Source organism: Opisthorchis viverrini (genome assembly GCF_000715545.1).
Source record: "Opisthorchis viverrini unplaced genomic scaffold opera_v5_38, whole genome shotgun sequence".
Taxonomy (NCBI): Eukaryota; Metazoa; Platyhelminthes; class Trematoda; order Opisthorchiida; family Opisthorchiidae; genus Opisthorchis; species Opisthorchis viverrini.
This window is the reverse complement of record NW_008751695.1, coordinates 1,773,022-1,779,840: the sequence shown is the minus strand read 5'-3', so window position 1 is coordinate 1,779,840 and position 6,819 is coordinate 1,773,022. Positions and strand designations below refer to the sequence as shown.

The 6,819-nt window shown below is 46.3% G+C and overlaps 1 protein-coding gene across 1 annotated transcript in view; it reads right to left on the bottom strand.

Moving 5' to 3' along the window:
- Positions 1–6,145, bottom strand: part of T265_02941 (hypothetical protein) — a gene marked incomplete at both ends in the record, with an annotated part of 11,728 nt that extends 5,583 nt beyond the window's left edge. Inside the window, one exon of the mRNA XM_009167305.1 lies at positions 6,064–6,145. The remainder of the gene's footprint in view (positions 1–6,063) is intronic.
- Positions 6,146–6,819: the final 674 nt, after the last annotated feature.

Genomic DNA, 6,819 nt, shown 5'->3' with positions numbered 1-6,819 from the left:
ATATATATTGTCCGAATATTGTACTACCTGCAAGGGCCTTTCCTCCAACTGACCTGGTATTCCGCAGTCCCATGCTCGCTTGCCGTATGTTTGTGGTGATCGAAGGAAGGAATGGGAGTAGTCTGCTCTCTGTAGTTCAGTCGACATTTGCCGGTCGGTGTGGCAGTTTGCTGAAACGTTGTCGCAATAGTTCCTCAGATATCTGTTTCAGTCCTGTGTCAACATTCTGAAGAGCTTGATGGATGGCTTTCGCTGTCCAGCAACCAGTCCTTCAATCTACTCCCCTCAACTTCCCTACCATGTCCTCCATACGGTCGAGTTACCGAGTCAGGTTATTACGGACATCCTTTAGCTTCCTCTCCTTGACTTCGGTATTCAGGTAGGCAAAAGATACGGCAAGTGCCTCGTTTTTTTCCTACCCACTTGGTATTTTATACGCTGCTTATTGTCGTCAAGTCAGTCAGGGAATCCCGGATGAAGCTGCCCGAATTGTATGGGTGTTGTCATCGTCTGTTTTGAGTTGTGTTACACTTCTGTCACCAGCTGGACGGCCTGAAGGGTGTCAGCGCGAATGCCAGGTAGTGCTGATACATCAACATGACTTTCAGGTCTTTGAGACAATGTATGTCAACCCTTACACGCTCGCGATGCAGTTGGCGCAGTACGGCTTGTGAGGCTTGAGTTTCAGCTCAAGCCTAAGAAAAAGCTGTTGGTCTCATCCACAGTCAGCAGATCGCACCACTTGTGTGATGCAAACCTCTCGAACGTCTACATGGAGAAAAATAGAACAGTCGAGTAGATAAGAGTACCACGGCATGGGTTTTCTTATGTGAAGATGTGAGGCTATTGGAGGCAGTTCTCGTGTAGGTGATAGCAAATGGATGGATAGCACAATGTCCAGGAGTTTGGTCACCCGCAGTTCCGATGAGCTCGAGGTAGCTGAGTGGGTTCAGCCAAGTGTCGAAGCAGCCAGACAACCGGTTCAGTGAATGAGACCCTACAATGATGCTGGGACACGAAGACTACAGCGACATGCAATGCCAAAAAGAACGGACGACGGTGAAAAGTGGCAAACAGTAAAGGAATGTACTGCATTTCGAAAAATGCTGTTCGTCCATAAGTAGGTCTTTCTAGATAATACCATGATTTAGAGATCGTGGTCAGCATGGGCAGATAAGAAATGGAGCAAATAAAGTAGTGCAGAACAAACATGAGCCTCGAACAATTGAGAAGGTTTAAACAACTGTGCAACAAGCATACATCACATGCTGGCTGTGAAAGGAACCGAGGCTGGCGAAAAGGGTTTATAAAGTCCCAAATGTTCTTACGTCTGTGCTGAGTTGAATTTGAGGGTAGATCGCCAGGTTTCATGTGTTATACAGTTAAAAAGGAAAGAATCACTGGCAAAGGCAGTGAAATATCAGAGGGCTTAACAAGTCGTTCATTTCCTGTCTCTATTCATTGAGTCGGGTGCGTAATTCAATAAGCTTCAGCTTCTCTAGTCCCACAGAGTGTAGCATTAGTTTGGTCGGATATGTTCAGGACAACTAGCAGAGTTAGCCGAGACACATCTAAACACTGTGGGCTTACTTTTCACGAGCAGCGAATAGGACATAACACAGCTGGTTAAACGTAACCCATGGTGATTTCTCCCCTCACGCAAATAATAATAATAATAACAATAATATGGTTTTCACGGGAGACTACGGTGAATCTCTCATTTATGATGTTCTTCAACTGACTGTGCTGCACAAAGGTCGCCTCATGTTTTAGTTAGTACGAGATTCCAGATATCACAGTACATTTCATAAAGGAAACTACTCACAAGGTTGCTGAAAACTTTTCAAAGCCCACGACCGGTTTCGCCCTTCTTGGGGCTCATTAGGTAGGCGCATTATCCGGGTTTCCGTCAACCTTATGTTCTACTTGAACCCAAATTGGACCGATTTTGACAATCATCCCAAAGTGCCCGCATATCCACTCACTGAGGCAATATGGATAGCTACTGATAACGATAACACCAGTGATATCGAGTGGCAGTCACTTCCTGCAGCGTCTCCAATAGACGCAATGTAGATCGTTCAGCTGTAGCACCCTTTCGGTGCCTAACTGCCATGCCACCAGAAGAAAGCACGAGGGCTGGGATAATGCCAAGTCGCCTTGGCCTAGACAGGAAAGTCGAGAGGCAGAGGTCGGGTTCAAAACATGGACCTTCCGTTCAATAAATTCGTGCTCTAACCAATAAGCTATTTCGCCCCATGGGGGGATCGCGCAGTTCCCATTCTGGAATGCGAATAGCATCGACAGCACCCAAACGTTTCATAGGCTCTTTCATATCTCTCCGCCAGCTCTCCTCTTCCGCCACTCTGAGATGGGTATGGAAAACAGCACTCCCTTCAGCAAAAGATGGTTAAACATACGGCCTAACTAACGCATCTGGATACATTATTCGATGGAAGCCCCGTTGAGCAACGAGATGGGTATGGAAAACAGCACTCCCTTCAGCAAAAGATGGTTAAACATACGGCCTAACTAACGCATCTGGATACATTATTCGATGGAAGCCCCCGTTGAGCAACCAAACACTCACTTTCTAATTGCCTTGTTACGGATTCCCCGACACCACCCCACACGAACTATGGTTCTGACACCTGAAGACGTCCCAGTTCCGGTGCTCGAGGGGGCAACGTCTCACAGTCGTACAACGAGATAGCCTGTACTGTAGCCTGGCACACATCCTTTAAGATTCAGGGACATCCTGCTTTGTCGCTACAGGCTACTCAAATTAGCCAACACAATCCGAGATTGTGCACTGACCTCATCTGTCACACTAGAAGCGGAAAAAGTACAACTTTCATGATACGTAAAGACTCCACCCTAAGCTGCAAGTGGCGTGTTCGGTGACTACATGTCCAGGAGTACGACCTCACAGTTTGTGGGTGCAAATTGCATACCAAAGGACGGGATGGGTTTGGTCAGTTCCTCCAAAAACAACTGCATTTTCTCAATCAATTGGAAAATGTTTGGGACCGATTGGGAAGTCATCGTTTCAGAGGGGTTTGGTAGACAATAAATCCACCGATTGTTTACCAAACCCCTCTGAAACTGCATCTTCTTTTCCATTTCGAAGAAGAGAATGATATCACCGGGCAAAGGCATCTTCGGGAGCAGCGGGGATGTCTCTCCGAGACTTAAGCAGTGCTACTGTTCGTTCTGATATCCAGTGCCCGAGTGGGCCTGGTAGCACTGTACCACAGGCAGAATCTAGGGCAATGTACAAGCAGGTGGCGATCTCGTCGCTAGAATGAAGTCGCATCTGATGGTGAAGCACTTGGAACAGACTCCAAAAGACGAGTGAGGTAAATACGCCTAACATCCGGATCTGCCCGCCTCTCAGTTGCCAAGCGACTTCTCCGCACCTAACGCGGCCCTGGAAACGAAGGGGGAAGCGATTTCGGACAAGCGCGTGGTGGTAATCCACAAATGTGTTGCAAAACGAGCTGCAGTCAGTTACTGATCCGCGCTGTCAGTAAATGATGGTAATGTGGTCATTGAGTGCGTCACATCACGTAAGGACACCAAGTGGCCAAACAACTTCGGCTACTTCGGTATTACTGCACAAAAACAGCCTGCGGGCAACACAGCTAAATCAATCGTTCGCCACTGTTCGTGCGTACCGAGTCCAATACTGATTGAGTCTCAGATGAGTAAAGCCTGTTCACTTGGGTATTTAGGTCTCCAGGAACGATCACGAGCAATGAGCTTTTAGCTCACTGCAACGGGGAATTAAGGACATCATAAAACTTGTCTCTGATGGTGTCAGAGCTACAGTCATCTGGTGCATAAGCAGACAAGACAATCAGACATCGATCAACTTCCCCTCGTAAGACTCTTTCACACGTTGCCAGACGAACCGCATACAGGCGACTATCAACAAGCATCCAGTCAAGCACGGATGCTTCCGCCCGGTGACTTAGGACGACGCCAACCCCTGCACATCCAGCCGCAACAGACTCTGGACCACCAGAAGTGCGCAGTTGGAAGCCAATGGAGAGTGGTGGGGCGGTTAGCTCAACCAACATGCTTGCATATTGAATCGTTGTTTCTGATAAACAGCACACACCAATCCCAAGCAAGTCCAGAGTGAGAGCAAGAGCGGATTGCTGTCCTGCTTACTTCAGAGTGCGGACAGCGAAGGCAGCTAGATAGATCAGGCATGAAAACTTGAAGATTGACCTCGAGATGCCTGAGGATATCAGCGCCGGATGGAGTGCAAATGTTGCTTGAAAAACCGATGCAGTGCAAATGAAGTCATCAGTCCTAAATGCTGGGCCTGAAAGGATGAAGTTATAAGTGGAATGGGGAGAGGTAGAAGAAAAAATATGTGAAAGGGAAAGAAGTGAGGTGTCAGCAGTAGTACGTCTGCGCCTACCCGCCCTGTCGTACATAGCAAGGCCACCCGCTTGGTGGCACCACTCGACGGCCGATGTGGCATAAGTTTATTTGTATGTATGCGATTTATACTTGTACGTCAGTTGGGATGCTGCCAGGGTGCCTACACCTACATAGGAAGATGATGAGGGTCCTCAGAAAAAGTCTTTGGCCCAAAATCCTGACCACAAGGCAGCGGTGTTTAGCGTGAAAAGCAAAAATAAATAAGTGGAGATAACGCTGCTTCAGAATACCGAAACAAAAGCTCCCAAACACGAGGACGATAGCTATTTGTCTGATAAATCCCCAGTAACGAAATTCCTGCTACTGCACAAAGTTGGGTCAAGTCAGGAGATTAAGACCATTGACTGAATGTCATATTCATTTACTTCAGCAAAGCGTCTAATAAGTGGACAACACTTTAAGAACCCTGCCCCAGGAAATCATTTCCTTATACCCTTAAAAGACTGTCGGCTGACTTCTTGATGTCGCTTTTAGAACGACTGTCTGGTGAAAGAGAGCGGTACCGGATATCCCCCGCTGAACATCCGTGAAACGATTAATCTCGAAGTTGAAATAAACCCATAAAATGCCTGGCCAATAAAATTCTCCTTCAAAAGACAGGGATAAGGTATGTCTCCAGAATGCGCTGCCTGTAGAAGAGTGGGCGACGGAGGTTAAGCGACCGACAAACACATTTATTTGCGGAAAACTGAGGTATACTTAACATTCCATGAGCGATTGATTGGTACCTCAAATTTGAGGATTGCAGCCTAGGCATCGTTACGTGTATCTATATTAAGACGGAAATACACAATGCAGGAGCTGTAGCTGGAGGCTGTCAGATGTCATGGGCCTTTTAGCAGTCAATTTCATTACACACTACTGTCAACGTATATCCCAACGGCCCTAGAATATGGAGCATCGGAACACTTTCCACATCCTGAGAGCACAAGCGAAGAAAACGGTCCTAAAATTGATCGGGCTTGAGTTACTTCCCTCGATTACTGTCACACTTGCATGGACAAGACTTTTTTCACTTTCAGATTAAGAAGAAGCGGGGGCCTAGACTATGGAACCACTTGATGCGCATAATAGGGCAACGAAGAGCCGAGGGTATAGTGAAATCCTGAAAGGCTTAAATTAAAACAAGCATTGATGACACTCAACCCATCTTCCAACAGTGAATTTGCGGAATAACCACACCGGGAATGCTGTGGCACCAAAAGTCAAAGATATGATGGGTTCGCTTGACGATTATTCGAGGGGTAGTTTCAAGGCCTACGAACGCAAGGTGGAATCACGAGTTCATACTAAAAACTGAACTATATATACTCTGGACGGATGTCAGCACAGGATGGTGCTGACTCAGATCTACGAGTCTTCTGCGCTCATCGTTCTGAACCCGGACCTATCCGATTATCCCAGGTGGATTAGTACAGAAAACTACATTCTGATCAGAGTCGAGATGGATCCTAGGTCATTTCCTTCGACAACTAACCGCTTCTAAGTTGTGTTTTCAGCGTTGTGGGGCAATACAGAATGTACCCACCCATTTCAGCTGGTGGAAAAGAGAATAAACTCTATGATGCGGGGCTTCGCAAACAGTAAGCGTATAATGCTGACACTTACGAAGGAATTATACAAAATGGCACCGACTACTTCCTGGCGTCAATCTCAGCTCCGACACAGACAGTGACCTTGAACATCCTACATTCGGATTGATCGACGGGTTTATAGTCTCAACGGTCTTAAAGGTCAGGGTCATACATACTTAAACATCAGAAGTTCTGGAACAGTTGAATGTAACAGTTCACTTCGTTCCTGGGCCGGTTTGAACTCCTGGTTTGAACTTCACTTCAATGAAATCTATTGTCGCATAACGCGTGTTTAATAAGGAGTCACATTTTACCAAACCTGGTAAACTGCAAATGTTAGCTGCGTCAGCTATAATTTCACTGAGAAGATGCAGTTGCTTTTGTCCGCTACCTTTGATAGTATGTGGCCAACGGCTAGTCGCACAATGTATTTTTCTGCAAAACCCCTGCAGCCGAAATAAGTCTTTAACGTCAAAATGTTGCACTTATTTGCATATATGCGTAGACTCAAAACNAACTGCCTTCATTTTATGCGATTTGTTTTAATCGATGTCATTTGAAAATTATTGGCGCACATTCGGCTTTGAACTTCGTCTGGTATGGCTTCGGAAGTGGCTTTCGTTGAGAAACTTGTGGGTGTATCGTTTTCATCGAAGCACTAATTTGAGAAGACCTTAAATGAATACATGAAGGGTGACTTTGTGATATTTGTGCGTTCATCCAGTAATCGAAGCACCAACACTATTTTGCGTTACGAATGGGTGTACTACAAATGCAGCAGGCGCCCTCC